At 43.7% G+C, this 15,555-nt stretch overlaps 1 long non-coding RNA gene across 2 annotated transcripts; it reads right to left on the minus strand.

The window, feature by feature from the left end:
* Window positions 1-4,227: 4,227 nt before the first annotated feature.
* On the minus strand, window positions 4,228-15,182 carry LOC120221101. Of its 2 annotated transcripts, none has more exons than XR_005525727.1 (3): window positions 15,121-15,182; window positions 13,697-13,760; window positions 4,228-4,340 (listed from the first exon to the last, which is right to left on the minus strand). It is a non-coding gene; the product is annotated as an uncharacterized LOC120221101 (long non-coding RNA). The 2 variants fall into 2 exon arrangements; XR_005525728.1 differs by lacking the exon at window positions 4,228-4,340 and adding an exon at window positions 13,425-13,521.
* Between the last annotated feature and the right edge of the window lie 373 nt (window positions 15,183-15,555).

The following is a 15,555-nucleotide window of genomic DNA, read 5'->3' on the forward strand; positions in this document are numbered from 1 at the left end:
CCCTCGTTCCATGCAAAGGAAATGAAAAAAGAAGCCAAAGGCAGAGGAAGGCAGTGCCCACTGTCCCCTTGGGTCCCTGGTAAAGTTGCCAGATAAAATGCAGGATTCCCAGTTACATTTCACTTTCAAATAAACTACTAACAAATGCGTTTTCACAAAAGTATGTCCCAAATACTACATACTTAACAATACAAAAAAAAAATTACGCATGGTTTATCTGAAATTCAAATTTAAGTGTCTGTCTAATATTTGCATTTGTAAATCTGGGGACCCTGGGCTCCCCAGGGCCCACCCAGGGGGCCACAGAAGTACTGAGACAGCAGTGTGGCAAGTAGACCAAGGTCAGGAGATAGGGTCTTGAGTCTTCCTGCGCTTCGGGTTGAAACAGAAGGAATGCCCAAAGTGTTCCCGCCTGCACACGAGGGAGGATGCCAGTCATGGCCAGCATCCCTGCCATGAGTCGCTGCAAGGAGACCCCCAGTGGAGGCTGAGGGGTGGGACGAGTAGGCCAGCTGCTGGATGACCTGTGGCCAAGACTCAGAGGACCTGTGGTCTGGCAGAGCTGCAGTGGGGCTGAGCCAGCAGAAGGACACCAACCCTGACCAGGCCTAGAGCAGTTCCTCCGAGTCCCACTGGCTCGTAACCCTCAGCTGATGGTAACGGCATGCCACCAAAGACAACAGACATCTTTGCAGAAGAGGAAAGAGCTCCCGAGAAGAGCACAGAAACAAGGCCATGGATCTTCCCCAGTCACCACGCAGCAATCCTAGTGGGCAGATCAAAGCTTGGGGTGTACGTATCCCAAACACGGTGATTCAGGCTAAGTTTACCATCTTTCTGCCACGCGGGACAATGCAGACATCAGAGAAAAGGAACACAGATTGAGAAAATGAGCATTTCCCTCTTTTTTTCATTCTGAGTGCCTTATATACACAAATAGGCGAGGGTAGAGAATTCTTCAGGATTGACCTGAACTTTCAAGGTAACACTCTTCTGGGCCTTTCTTTGGCTGTGAAAAGTAAGGTGCCCTGGACATAGTTGAAAAAAGATAAGATTAAGAGAAGAATTAAAAGGGGCCCCTGGATGGCTCAGTGGGTTAAGCATCTGACTCTTGGTTTTGACTCAGGTCATGATCTCAGGGTTCGTGAGTTCAAATTCCACATCAGCCTCTGTGCTGACAGTGCAGAGCCTGCTTGAGATTCTCTTCCTCTCTCCCTCTCTCTCTCTCTCAAGATAAAGGGAAGAATTAAAATGTTCCCTGTAACAAAGTAATCAGAATTTTAGAACTTTTTCCTAAGGAGCTACAGCTTTGACAGTCCTGGCTGAGAAGTGGACTGCAGCCAGGAAGAAAGTCCCAGGAAAATGATGAGAAGTGGAGGACTAAGAAGAAGTCGCCTGTGAGAAATAGTCCCTTGTTCAAGACGCCTGAGGGATGTTTAAACACAGTGGTGTCTAATCTTCGGTTGTAACTTATTCTCTGTTCTAGGCAGGGATATAATCTAACTCCCCTCCATTAACTGCAAGCCAGGAAAATCCATTAAACACAAAAGCCTGTGGCAGGGCCGCTGGAGACTTAAAGGATTGCCAGTAAAGAGATGAGTTGTTTCACAGATTCTGCAGTGCACAACCCAGACACCCATACATTGCAACCGTAACTGATCTAGGACTGGAAATGAAGGACTCTTCCTTCTCCTCTAAATACATGGGAACAATATGATCCTCAAGAGGGAAGACAAGGAAGGTTAAATTCTATCATTACCTGGATGAGAGAAGGAATAAAATGTATCAAAATGTGAATAGTGATTATCTCTAGGTACTACAAAGGGTGACTCTTATTTTCTGTTTGGTGCTATATTGTGCAATGGATCTGCTATGAGGAAAAAGGATTAAGAATCAAAGAAACAATCACACAACAGACAAATAGCGGTGATGGAATGGCTGGCCATGCCCAGCTTCTCATCCCTGGACACCAGCTGGGGCCTGAGTCAACTGATGTTCTACCTGCCTGGGCTATGCCCGGCTCAGGAATTGGGAGGTCTGAGCCTATACCAGAAGGTGCCGGTGCTCCAGGAAGGAGAATGCCTGCAAGGCAGTGGCGGGGGTGGGGGGGTTGGGGGGAGAGCGGGGAGGACTGGGACTGGACAGACTTCGCAGCAGACCCCAGGCAGAATATCTTGTGTTGGGGAGCCGTGCTGAGGTCTGTGCCCTTCATCACCACAGAGACTCGCCACGCTACCTCTAAATCTCAAGCAAAATGCCAAGAAACACAGAGGTGTTTTCATATCTTCATCTAATGTCTCTCTGGAATGTGCTTCCATTACTCTTTATAAAAATTTTGCATTTCAAAATTAGCAGGTTTTTTAATCATGCCATTTTTCTCCTTAGAAGATCTTAGAGGTTAAGCAGTGCTACTTCCTCTCATTACAGATTGTACACTTGAGCCTCAGAGAAGAGAGGATGAAACCAGGATTATGTAGTGTATTAGTCAGGAGCCAACAGGATGTGTATAAAGAGATGGCTTTTAAGGCACTGGCTCACGTGACTACGGAGGCTGGCAAGTTCAATGTCTGCAGGGTAACTGGTGACTGGAGCCCCAGAAGAGAGCTGACGCTGTAGTTCAGGCCCAAAGGCCATCTGCTGGCAGATTTCTCTCTTGCTTTGGGGAGGTTAGTCTTTTGTGTTCTTTAGGCCTTCAACTGATTGGACAAGGCCCACCTGCATTATGGTGGGCAGTCTTACTCAAAATCCACTGATTTAAATGTTAATCTTGGCCAAGAACAACCTTACTGAAGCATTCAGAACAATCTTTGACCACTTATCTGGGTGCCATAGCCCATCCAAGCAGATACATAAAATCAATCATTACACATAGATAATTAGAAGTAGAAATGGAAGTAAAACCCAAACCTCCTGATTTTCGCAAAGCCCACTCACTCCATCATGTGGCCTCAATAAGACTTATACTTTTGAAAAAACTAAATTCTGGAGTCTTAAAGTTTTCAGTGCAAGAATCTAGGTGTAGCGAAATGTTATGCTTAACAAATGTATTCATTATATGCTTTAAGTGATTTTCCCTCTCAATATGGCTACTTGGACACATTTCAAACCAAGAAAGAAACAAAACATATTTCAGACAGAATGAATCCAAGACCCCCAGCTCTATAAATCCCCCACAGCATCCCAACCCCACCATAAAATAACATTAATAAAATATTTTTGCAGCCCTTTGAGAGCTGTAGATATTAGATGCAGAATATTGTGAAATACCAGTGAGAGGTACGTGCACCAAATGTAAGCCCATGACAAGTTCCTCGGACATCCACTTATCAGTAATTCTGAACGTGTGACATGATTCCTTATAGAAGGAGGAGCACATTAGTGTTCATGTTTCCACTTCTCTTCTATTTCAGTTTTAGTGCTTTGAATTGTACCTCCTACTGTCTTGGAAGCTTTGAACTTAACACCTCATTGAGAAAGCTCCCTGATAGGAGGAGACTTCCCACTCTCTCTACTGTAATTGACTGGAAGAATGTTTTATTAGCAAAACGAAGTAAAACTACAACTCTGGAAGATTCCCACCATACTTCCACTACAATAACGTCGTTACCATAGCAAACTACAGATTTCGGTCCAGTATCATCTTCCAGGACTTAGGTAGATGAATCTATTTAAAAACACTAAATGTGGGGCACCTGGGTGGCTCAGTTGGTTGAGCATCAAACTCTTGGTTTCAGCTCAGGTCATGATCTGACAGTTTTGTGAGTTCAAGCCCCACATCAGGCTGTGCACTGGCAGCACAGAGCCTGCTTGAGATTCTCTTTCTTCCTCTCTCTCTGCCCCTCCCCCACTCATGCTGTCTCTGTCTCTCAATAAATGAATAAACTTAAAAAAAGAAACAAAAGAAAACACTAAATGTGTTGGGAAACATTTGGAGAGTGCAGTGAGTTTGAATCTAAACAGATACAAGAATTAACAAGCAATTGCACTCTTGAATGTTATCAAGCAGGACGCAATTGCTGAGACAGACAGATCGATACCTGAACAATGAATTCTAATACTGCTGTTATTCCTTTATAACAGCCAAACTACGAGACCTCGGGTTGAAACAGCAATCCATTCTGTCTTCAGGACTGTGAACTTGGCAATGTCTTCGACAGCTCAGGCCGCCATAACAAATTACTACAGAATAGGTGGCTTCAACAACACAAATGTATTTTCTCACAGTTTTGGAGGCTGAAGTCCAGGTCAAGGTGCCGGAAGAGTTGGTTTATGATGAGATCTCTCTTCCTGGCTTGCAGCCGGCTGTTGACATCTCACTGTATCCTTGGATGGCCTTTTCTCTGTGCACAAGCAGAGGGAGAGAGGGAGAGAGGGAGAGGGAGAGAGGGAGAGGAAAGGATCAATCTTCAGTGTCTAACAAATTAGGGCCCTGTTCTTATCACCTCATTTAACCTAAATGACATCCTTAAAGGCTCTGTCTCATACAGTCCAATACAGTCACATTGGAAGTTAAGGCTTCAACATATGACTTTTGAGAGGACACAATTCAGTCATAACAGACAATATTAACCAGCCTAAAATGTCTTTTCCTGCTGTTTCAACTTTACGTGAAAGGCTTTTTCTTTCCCTGCTCCTCCCACGTTTCCTCCTCCTCCTCTTTCTCCTTGTTTGGTTTTCCTATTAAATACAGATCGTTCCCCGTTCCAAATAAGCCCCATGGTAAATTAGAAAATGTTTTTCTCCTGTTATTTTTTTCATGCATTGAATATTCGGGATCCTTACTTTAACACAAATGAAACTATTCACAATTATCGCAAAAGGACCCAAAATATATTTTTCTAAATAGCCTCAAGGATTTCTGCTTGCTCTGACCAGAGTCAACTCAACAAGGCAATAAAAGCACAAGTGGGCAGGGACGGCTGGGTGGCTCAGTCGGTTAGGCGTCCAACTTCGGCTCAGGGCAAGATCTCATAGTTCATGGGTTCGAGCCCTGTGTCAGGCTCTGTGCTGACAGCCAGCTCAGAGCCTGGAGCCTGTTTCAGATTCTGTATCTCCCTCTCTCTCTGACCCTCTCCTGCTTACACTGTCTCCCTCTCACACAAATAAATAAAAACATTAACAACAACAACAAAAAAGCACAAGTGGGCAGACATGCCAGACCTCACTTCAGGGGAGTTACTTCTTAAGTGTATTTAACTTATGCAAATTCAACCATATGCACTTGAAGGGGGGGAGTGGGGGGGGGACATACTCCCTATAATGATCCAGTCCACCTGGCATTCAACCAGAGAAAATGCACAATGTTCTGACTAGGGAGGAAAACTTTGACCATAGCTAGATTTGTTGATGGCAGAAGATGCACAAAGGCATCTATACAAAATGTGACGGACACCTCAAAATGTTTTCAAGGATACTTTTTACTCTCTAGGATTTTCCCTCATGATCGGTCCTCAGAAACAAATTCCAAACTAAGACTCAATTTTCAAATGTAACATGACAAGGTTTAAAGAAGAAAGTTCAACTGACCAGCACCAAAAAGGTGAATAAAATTTGCCTGAGTGGAAGGAAGAAGGGATAGCATCTCAGGCAGGGGAGAACAGTAAAAGCAAGGGCATGGAGGCAGGAATGGGGCCAGAAGGTACTGGAATTGGCTTCTCAAATGAATGTGCTCAGGAATCACCTGGGAACTCGTTAACATGCAGATTCTCCTGAGAGTCTGTATGTTAATGAGCTCCCAGGTGGCGCCCGCTGCCTGCTGCTGTTCTGGGAACCTCGCTTTGATGACGAGGCACTTAGAAGATGATAAAAAAAGATAAACTGGAAAGGTGTTTGTCGAGAAGCTAGCGAGAATAAAGGCAGGGTCATCTGCTGAGGTCAGGTGAAATAGGGCCTTGAAAAGTAGAGCCAGTCGTCGGACTTGTGATAAGTTATTACTTTCGAAATGATCAGGCGGAGGAGGAAGAAAGAACGCTAAGTATTTGCAGGAAAATGTTACAAATGTTGTCTGACAGAACTATGCAGGGACCAAGCTGGGAAAGAACAATTCGAGTTAATTAATACAGAAGATTGGACAAATTTGCATCTCAAGGAAAAAATTCCACTAAAGAGGGCAAAAATTTAGAGTGCTAAGAACAGTAAAAGCAGCCCACTTAATGAGATGTCATTGCAACTCTAATGTTCAAAGGCCCTAAAACAGGTTGTAATCTATTTTTAATAAATGTCTCAGAACAAACAATTATAATAATCTGTCTCCGAAGTTTGGGGGGAAAAATGCATTTACGTATTAGAAATAATTGAATTGCTTTTCCAGAAAGCACATCCAAGAAACACCATCATGGGCAAATACTTACACACCAGTTAGCTTAAAACCTTAAAAATCTCTCCTAAGGAAAGGAAAACATTTACAAAATTAACCATACAGGCAGAGGAAATTCATGTCAATATAGATATTTTTTAATCCTATATTGTGTCAAGAACAGAAAAGGTAGGTAGGAAAAAAAAACCGCAAGACTGAAATCAGATCGTTGTCATGATTTTGCTACCAATTGGTTGGCAGAACTGCTTTTTTAAAAAGCTGATTGGTACTTCAAGGTGCAGTGTTTGGGCCCAACTCTAGACAAAGATAAACATTCAGGCTTCTGGGGACTGAAATCACAAGAGTCACTAGCAAAGTTCATAGGAACCGAAAGACCCCGGTGCCAATTAAAACCCATACATCCCATCACAGCAAGAAGGGAAGCTATTGAATAATTGAATAATCTCAAGCCATTCCAAAGGAGAATAAACAGATGATGGCCGGATCCCGTAGAGACTGGATGGGGCTGTGTGCATGGGAGTGCTCTATATTCTCTTCATACTTTGATTAATTATCCAGCTGTGCAACTGTCATTATCAAGGATATCTGTGAATCATGTGGCTCCGACAGTAACCAAATCTGGCTGTTCCTTTCATTTTTTTTTTTTTTCACATGGGTAAGTGCCTTGCTGTTTGGAAGTGAGTTACCTATGTCACTTGAAACAAGCAAATGCTCCATTCACCGCAGACAACAATGGGTCAGTCTTTAGATTGCTTTCCACGGCATTGTCAACAGGCTGGTACAGAGGCACACCTGGCAGAGGAGGGATATATGCCCTCCGATACATTGATCTTCTACCAGAAGAGGCTGGAAAACACCAGGCTTGAGATGAGGAGTGTCATTTTTAAATCTTATTTGCTTATTTGTTTAATGATTTGTCCTAGAAAACTCCACCCCATCCCATCATTCGATAAAGAGACATGAACGCTTGTGATGCAGGACTAATCGTGTATTTCTCTAAAGCCATTTGAAATGGTAGAATTTCCAGCTCTTTCCACCCTATCACAGGAAGAAAGAAAGGCATGGGGGAGGTAAGGGTAGGAGGCTCATAAAACAATGTATCATGTCAATAAAACAATGTATCATGTCAATAACAGCCTATTCCACCCTCCCTGGGCAGCTATGGCCAAAGTAACCACGTAAACCTGAGTGAGTCCTCTGTGCCCAAGTCTATCCACTGATAAAATCTGTATAAAAATGCATGTCTGCCCTACTTCCGGGGAGGCAGCACAACAGAGGAAACAGAATATTCAGCGATATTCCAACTGTGCCCTACATTTCCCAGCCCTCTTCCAGTTAACCAGGACCATGTGACTAGTTCTGGCCAATCAAATACGAGCAAAGTGATATGGGTCACATGCAGACAAATGTAATCAAACCCTCATGAAACATTCTCTTTTCTCCTGCTCATGTTCCTAAGTGCACACCTATCTATAGATAGTGGTCCTTCGGCCTGGGTCCATGTGTCAGTGTGTGGAACCATGATCCCTCACCAGGTTACCTTGTAAATATACCGTGAGCAAGAACGAAACCTGGATTGGTTGACTGTCCCTTTTCATCTCTGCCAGAGGAAATTTTATTTATCCTTCAAAGGCAATCTCAAATGCCGCATCTTCCATTGGACTTTTCCAGATGGGAATTCCCAATTCTCTATTTTTTAAATACTAACTAATTTTGCCTAATACTACTGAAAGTCTGTAAAGCATAGCTCGGGCTCTGTGGTCAAATGTACCAGGATTCAAATCTCAGCACCAGCATACATAGCGGGTTAGCCTTAGGCAAACTATTGAACTTCTCTAAACCTTCCCCACCTTCAAATGGGGCTAACAGGGAGTCTCATGAGATTTGAAATGAGATACAGGTAAGGAGCGTGGCCCAGGGTCTGATGTAAGACATGCATGAAACTTCAGTTTACAATTTTTGTGAGTTGGCCCTATAACCTTACAAGATTGTAAGAGCCTCACATACCAAGGTGATCTACTCATCGATTTTCTATCTTCTGCAGTAACTGGAATAGAGATAAAAATTCTCTAAAGCAAAATGGAAAAAAAATGAGGGACAAAGTTTAAAAATATCAAGGCAATGGAAATGTGAAATAAACCATGTTGATTTGGGAAATGTAGATATATGTCATCTGTGTTTATAGGTGGCCATTTTTAGAAATGACTTTAGGTACAGAAAGGAGAGGTAATCATACTCCTTCATTTCTAGCATTTTCCTCTGGTTTTTATAATGTTTCATTGAAACATTTGTACTTTAAAATTCTTTGAGGACATATAAGGTATTAGACATAAGGGTGCTCTGAATTCTTCTCAGCAAATCACTAGGTGTGAGTGACCAAGATAGATTGGGTATTGCTGAGTGAAGCAAAAATAATACCAACAAAGAAAAGTAAAACAGGGGTCTTGGGGGTAGGTGAGGCATTGTCATGCTTAGAAATGTCTTTGAGGGGTGTCTGGATGGCTCAGTCAGTTGGGCATCTGACTTTGGCTCAGGTCACGATCTCACAGTTTGTGAGTTCAATTCCCACATCAGGCTCTGTGCTGACAGCTCAGAGCCTGGAGCCTGCTTCAGATTCTATGTCTCCCTCCCTCTCTTCCCCTTCCCCACTTGCACTCTGTCTCTCTCTGTCTCTCAAAAATGAATAAACATTTAAAAAAGAAAAGAAATGTCTTTTAAATGTATAAAAGTGTGTCTTTTACTGGAGCCGTTTTCCATGTTCCTGAAACTTCACAAACTGGTTCTCACAAAAGATGGGCTTTCATTCATCTAAATGTTTAAGCAACAGCGACATCATGTGGCCACTCTGGTAGCTAACTAGTCTTCTCTCCCAACCCTGAATTTCCCCAGGGAAACATCAATATGCGTGTGACCTTCCCTTCAGAGTAAATTCATTCAAAAAACATTCAGTGAATGGAGTGTGGATTCCCATGCTTAGGAAAGTCACAATGATATGTCTCTCTACACAATGATATGTTTCATTGAAACATCCTGTCGCTAAACTCTTAACCAGGCAGCCTATCCAGAGACTTAAACTAGTCACACAGCAATCAGTTGAGTTTGTCTGACAAAACATCTTTCGAACAGTACTGGGATGGACCCATTCTCTCAGCCAGTTTCAGAATCAATGGCACAGAGAGTGTGGGTGGTCTCTTTGCACTACTGTGACAAGCCCCCCAGACCAAGCTGAGACCCTTCGAGCGGCACTCTTGTGGCCTCCGTAATGAATGGGTTTGCGGAATTCACTGCAAATGCATGATTACTAATGTCAAGTCCCTCCTTCACTCAGCTGAATGTTCCATGAGGGCAGGGGCAGGCGTTTTCTGCTCATTATTGTTGGTTCACCCTATGCCCCCCACTGGCGGATGCTCAGCCAGACCTTCTCAGGTATTTATTGAGCACTTACTGTCTGGCAGCCACTGTTGCAGGTGCTACAGGTTTTGCAGTGAACACACAGTCCTTCCTCTCATGAGGCTTTCAGTCCGGTTGGAGCACTCAGGCAATACCCAAATAAGATGGGAGAAAGTGCTGTGGTGGGAGAGAGCACCGTCCATGGGGGAGTGGTTCTTTGTGCTGGGGGATCAGGGAAGGCTTGGCTATTAAGGTAACAGCTGAGCAGAGGCCTGAAGACAGTGAGGGAACCACTTGTGTGGTTAGGAGGAGAACAGTTCTAGGGAATTGAACTTGAGCTTAGGAGGGAAATAATGAGGCAGGGGTGAAGGGAGGAAGAAGAGCTCATGCATCACTGGACAGGGCTTGAGACCTGGGTTCTTACTCTGACCTTTCATAACTTCTCCTCTTTGAACCTCAGTTTCTGCACTATAAATTGAAGAATTTATATTAGATATCACTATAGTCATGTCAATTTCAAGACTCTCTATCATGAAAAATCACAGATTGTAACCTTTCAGGAGCTTCGTGTGTTTAAGTATGCATGCCTGTGTGTGTGTGTGTGTGTGTGTGTGTGTGTGTGTGTTTCATTTCCCAAAGCAATTCTTCTTTCAAGGATTATCAGACACACATGCACACACACACACACACACACACACACACACACACCACTGTTTGCCCACTATTTAAAAGAAATTTATCTTAAGTCTATGAGTCTAAAGATTGATTGGTCTTACACTAATACGCGTACTTCTGGAGAGTTGTCATTATGGGCCCAAACCCAGGAATTGCTAAAAGATCAGGCACTAATTTGACCCTAATAACCATTCGATGGGATTAAAGGGAACAGTTAGCTCCAAGATATCAACACCTGTAAAGTATGTGGCATTTTACCAAAGAAGGAACTCCCAATCAGGCAGCCCCCAGCTGGATGGTCTGAGAACTGTATTAACGTTTGCAGTCCTCTGGTAATACAGTGACTGCCATATACAATGCAATACAGACACACTATGCAATAGATACAATAACAGAGAGAGGATAAAAGCAGATTAAATGGGCGCCTTGGTAATATGCTTCCCTAGTTTTCATCAACATACTCACATGTGGAGCCAAATGCTACGGACAGGACAGAGCCCACGTTGGATCGGCATCAAAGGGCTCATCATCAAGATTTCAGGAATCAGAAAGGCCCACCTGCCCAAAGATGTCTTCTTCACTGGACCATCGTTTTGCCTTAAATGACATCATTAGAAGTTCATTCTTTGGGCTGTTATTATCTCTAGAAAATTCCTGCTAAAATGCAATGAGGTTCCTACAGGGAGCTGCTACCCATTCCACTTTTGTGGCACAGTCACAAATGTCAAAAATGCCTTAGGAAGAATGAGCCAGATCAGGAGACAGTCCAGAGGATGAAGGCTTGGGTGGAAGTGCTCATATGGGAAGGGAGGGGGAAAATCATGACGCAATGCAAGAAAGAGTCAGTCCCATGTGATGAGTTTCTATGTACACCGGGCTCCATAGCCAGCCTCTTGACATGCGCAGCACACATTTTACAGATGAGGAAACTGAGGCTTGCCTGAAATCTCACAGTTGGTTGCAGAACTGGGATTCTATCTCAAGTTTACAGACTCCCCATGATGCCAGAGGCACTGGACACTTCAACAAAAAGGAAACATTTTAATAAGGAAAAGGAGAGTGAAAGGGGAGGTAAGAAAATGAAAAACTTGACTGTCATCTGTCCCAGCTTCGGACCTGAGCAGTGGAGAACTGTGGGTACACCAGGGGGCAGCAGGCACCTCTGAGGCTGCCACACATTGTGTTGAATGGGATGACTTGTCACAGCACATTCTAGAACAGTGCTGTCAAGGATTGTCAAACCCTAAATACGAGGCTGAATTTAGAAGAGTGGGTTCAAATATTAGCTTCATCACTTCTTGAACATGACACTCAACTTCTCAGAGCCTCAGTTTCTTCTTCTGTAAAATGGGAAGAATAGCTACCCCAGGGGGGTTTCTGAAGATGAAAATGTCAACCCTAACCCTGTGCCTAACACACAACACATATATCATTACATGTGACCCCGTCCTTTTTACCCTGAGAGAAAAACCAGCACACTAGGAAAAACTGAGCTCATTATATCCAACCAACCTGCACTCTTCTTGTCCCATAAGCTACACCCAATCCCACCGTCAGCCTCCAAGGGGCAGCAGATCTGCAGCTGGTCATCTCATTCGCTCAAATTGCCACTTCGCAGAGCAACATGCATTCCTACAATTCCCTGAGCAGGCCCAGGGAAAACAGAGCTCCTCCTGGATTATGGCGTGTGTACCCCCCTCAGAGAAGGCACCAGGGTACTTCTGGGCACAGGATCCTTTGCGAGGTTATACTACACTGAGGAATATAGTAATGAGGGAAGGTTGAAGAGTTGAGGATCTAAGAAGGCAAACCTTCCCTCACTGGTTCGAGCCAAGAAGTGATAGAGCTGACCTTGTAATATGACCCTTAGAATCAGCTCACCAGAACAAGGTCATACTTTCTCACGCTTGTGAGAAAAAGTTCAAGGATCCTTGACTTGGGAGAAGGAAAACAGGCTGTGTGATAGCTCTCTGCTCCTGCCCCTATGTCCCACCATCATCCCAATCCTGTTGGGACTGCTTATGAGTGCCTCGTACATAGTAAGCACACAATAAAATTTGATGGTAGAATTTCAAATAAATTAAATATTGGGTGGATGGATGGATGGATGGATGGATGGATGGATGAATGGATAGATGGATGGATGAATCTTAATCCACATAGTTATGGTCCTACTGACTTTGAAACAGAGATATTTTTTTTAAATTGGGCTACACGCATCATGCTGCTAACGACAATTTGTCGCAGTGCTATGGCTCTGTTCACTAGCATTTGGTGCGGCAGGGGGAGAACATATCTCAACAATCCAAGTTAATTATTCTCATGCCCTAATATCCTCCGAGCCTCAGAGCCTGACTGGATAAGGCAGCCCTGTCAAAAGAGAGCATTCAAAAGAGAAATAAGATTCCACTAATATGACTACAGAACTCCTGGAAGAAAAGAGCATTTATTCTGGAACTTAGAGATAGATGCATGGGTGTTGGTTGCTTCATTGCTTTTTCGAATTGTCCACATAGGATCTCCAGGCTCTTTGGTATATATATTCCCAAAAAATATTAATATAAGTTTTTTAATGAAAGAAAGGCATGGAGAGGGTTAACAACTGGCTCGAGCCTCAGCAGAAAAGAATAAATCTTTAACCTAAGCCCTCACGCCTTCACTGTGGTGGGCAGTGCGGTTGACGGCAGAAACAGTGTGGTGCCCAGACGAACAAGTAGACAATGAAAGAAAGAGATCCTGTGATCTTTACATCCTTGGATAGTCTTGAATTCCACACAGCTGTTTCCGGACAAAGGGACATTCTGGAACTGGAGTCTTCTCCCTGAGGATTGATCTTCATGTCCTTTATTACCTAAGAGTGGCGCGTCTTTGGTGCCAATGATGAAAGCCAATTCAGAAGCCGCGGTGGACAGAAAGGCTTTTTGTGATTTCCAAGTGTGCAAGGAGGCAGGCAAGGGCAGGCGCCCTGGCACTCCTGAAACCCCACTCAGATCCTTAGGGCACCATGGAGTTCAGCTCCTCCCCGCTGACCTTAAAAGCCCCGACAAGCCACTTCAAGGAGATTACCTCGTTTCTATTTTGCAGCTTTTCTAGGCTTCCACAAGGTGGTTGTCTGGACATAACACATACTGGCAGTTCATCTTAATAGAAAGCAGAAGGAAAACAGCCTGAGCAAATCCCCACCCAAAGCAATTCACAGTGGCTGCTTTCAGAGGGCCTCGGGCTCCCTTCAGCCAGAAGGCCCCATGACAGAAGGATTTGAGGGTAGCACACCCCCTGGGGCAGGGGGAGAGCCCAAAACACGCAAATTCTTACCAAGAAGGAACAGCTTCTCCATTGGCATCTCTACGTCTGCTTTTGTGGAATTGCAGTATTCCAACTGAGAAAGCAAATTAGGAAATGAAAATTACTCACGTTAATTGCTTTAAGTCTGATTTGATCATCGATATTTTTATGTCTTTGAAAGAAACTGAACACTCAGTGCAGTGACTCACCGAGGACACGTCATCAGTTATCCCTGCTCCCCTCCCAAGCTGAGCCGCTATTGCATCCATACAACCTGCAGGACAATAAAACTCTCCCCGGCTAATCTCTTTCTCCTATGCTTCCTTTGCCCTCCTTTACCTGTATTTCTGAGTGGGGTGTATTTATTTGCTAGGGTTACTATAACAAAATACCATAAAATGGGCAGCTTAAGAAACAGAAAATTACTGTGTCACAGTTCTGAAAGCTGGAAGTCTGAATAGATGTCAGCAGGGCTGGATCTTCCTGAGGGTTAAAGGAAGGCTCTGCTCCAGGCCCCTTTCCTTGGTTTGTGGATGGCCATCTCTCCCCATGTTTGTTTACATTCTCTTCCCTTTGTGTGTCCGTGCCCTAGTCTCTTCTTCTGATAAGAACACCAGTCATATCAAATTAAGGCCCAATCTAATGAACTCATTTTAACTTCATCTCTATTTTTTTAATGTTAATTTATTTTTGAGAGAGAGAGGTACTGGTTGGGGAGAGGCAGAGAGAGGGAGAGAGAGAATCCCAAGCAGGAAATGCACTGGGAGTGCACAGCCCAATGCGGGGTTCGATTTCACGAAGACTAAGATCATGACCTGAACCAAAATCAAGAGTCAGATGCTTAATGGACTGAGCCACCCAGGTGCCCCTTAACTTCATCCCTTTAAAGACGCTGTCTCCAAATAAGGTCACTTTCCGATGTATTGGGGGTTAGGACTTCAATGTATGAATTTGGGGTGGGCAAACAATTCAACATATAACATAGGGCTTTGTCAAAATCCCTTTTTCCAAGGGATTGACAGGTGTGTGTGGGGCCAAAATCACTTCTTCAAGGCTGGATGCTATTGTAAATACAGAAAGGTGTAGGCCCAAAGCAGTCACATGTTCAAGTGGATGTGCTTTACAGAGCACCAAGGAAACACGTGGATTTGTTTGAAACTCCAAGGGAAGTGGGAAAAGCCCTTCCCAAAACAAGATAAAATATTATTTTCTGGTACATATCAAGCCACAAAGATAATTTTGCGTGTGTGAGGGAGGAAGTCCATTTCCTTATTGCATGTCCTTAAGCATACTATTTTTCTTCTTTTCAACGATCTTTGTATTCTATATATTCCATATTGACTCATAAATCCACACCTAGTCACACCATGACTGTTTAGCAGTGCAAAGAGCATACTCTGTATTCTTGAGACATCCAGGGACTAACTGGTTATGATCTCTTATCACATACTCACCAGGGAGCAGGGGAATAAAGTATGAGGAATTCCATCTCTTCTGGTCCTTCTTCAGCTTGGCCTCTCTTTTCTCTCTTCTTTTTTCTTTTTTTTATATTTAATGTTTATTTATTTTTGAGAAAGTGAGAGAGAGAGAGAGAGAGAGAGTATGAGTGGGGGAGGGTCAGAGAGAGAAGGAGATACAGAATCCAAAGCAGGCTCCAGGCTCCAAGCTGTCAGCACAGAGCCCAACGCGGGGCTCAAACTCACAAACCTTGAGATCATGACCTGAGCCAAAGTCGGACGCTTAACGGACTGAGTCACCCAGGCGCCCCTCTCTCTTCTTTTTTAAACTTTTTAAAAAAGTTTATTTATTTATTTTGAGAGGAAGAGTACACAAGCAGGGGAGGGGCAGAGAGAAAGAGAGAGAGAGAGAGAGAGAGAGAGAATCCCAAG

Source organism: Hyaena hyaena, unplaced genomic scaffold, assembly GCF_003009895.1.
Source record: "Hyaena hyaena isolate Hyena2069 unplaced genomic scaffold, ASM300989v1 scaffold_14, whole genome shotgun sequence".
Taxonomy (NCBI): domain Eukaryota; kingdom Metazoa; phylum Chordata; class Mammalia; order Carnivora; family Hyaenidae; genus Hyaena; species Hyaena hyaena.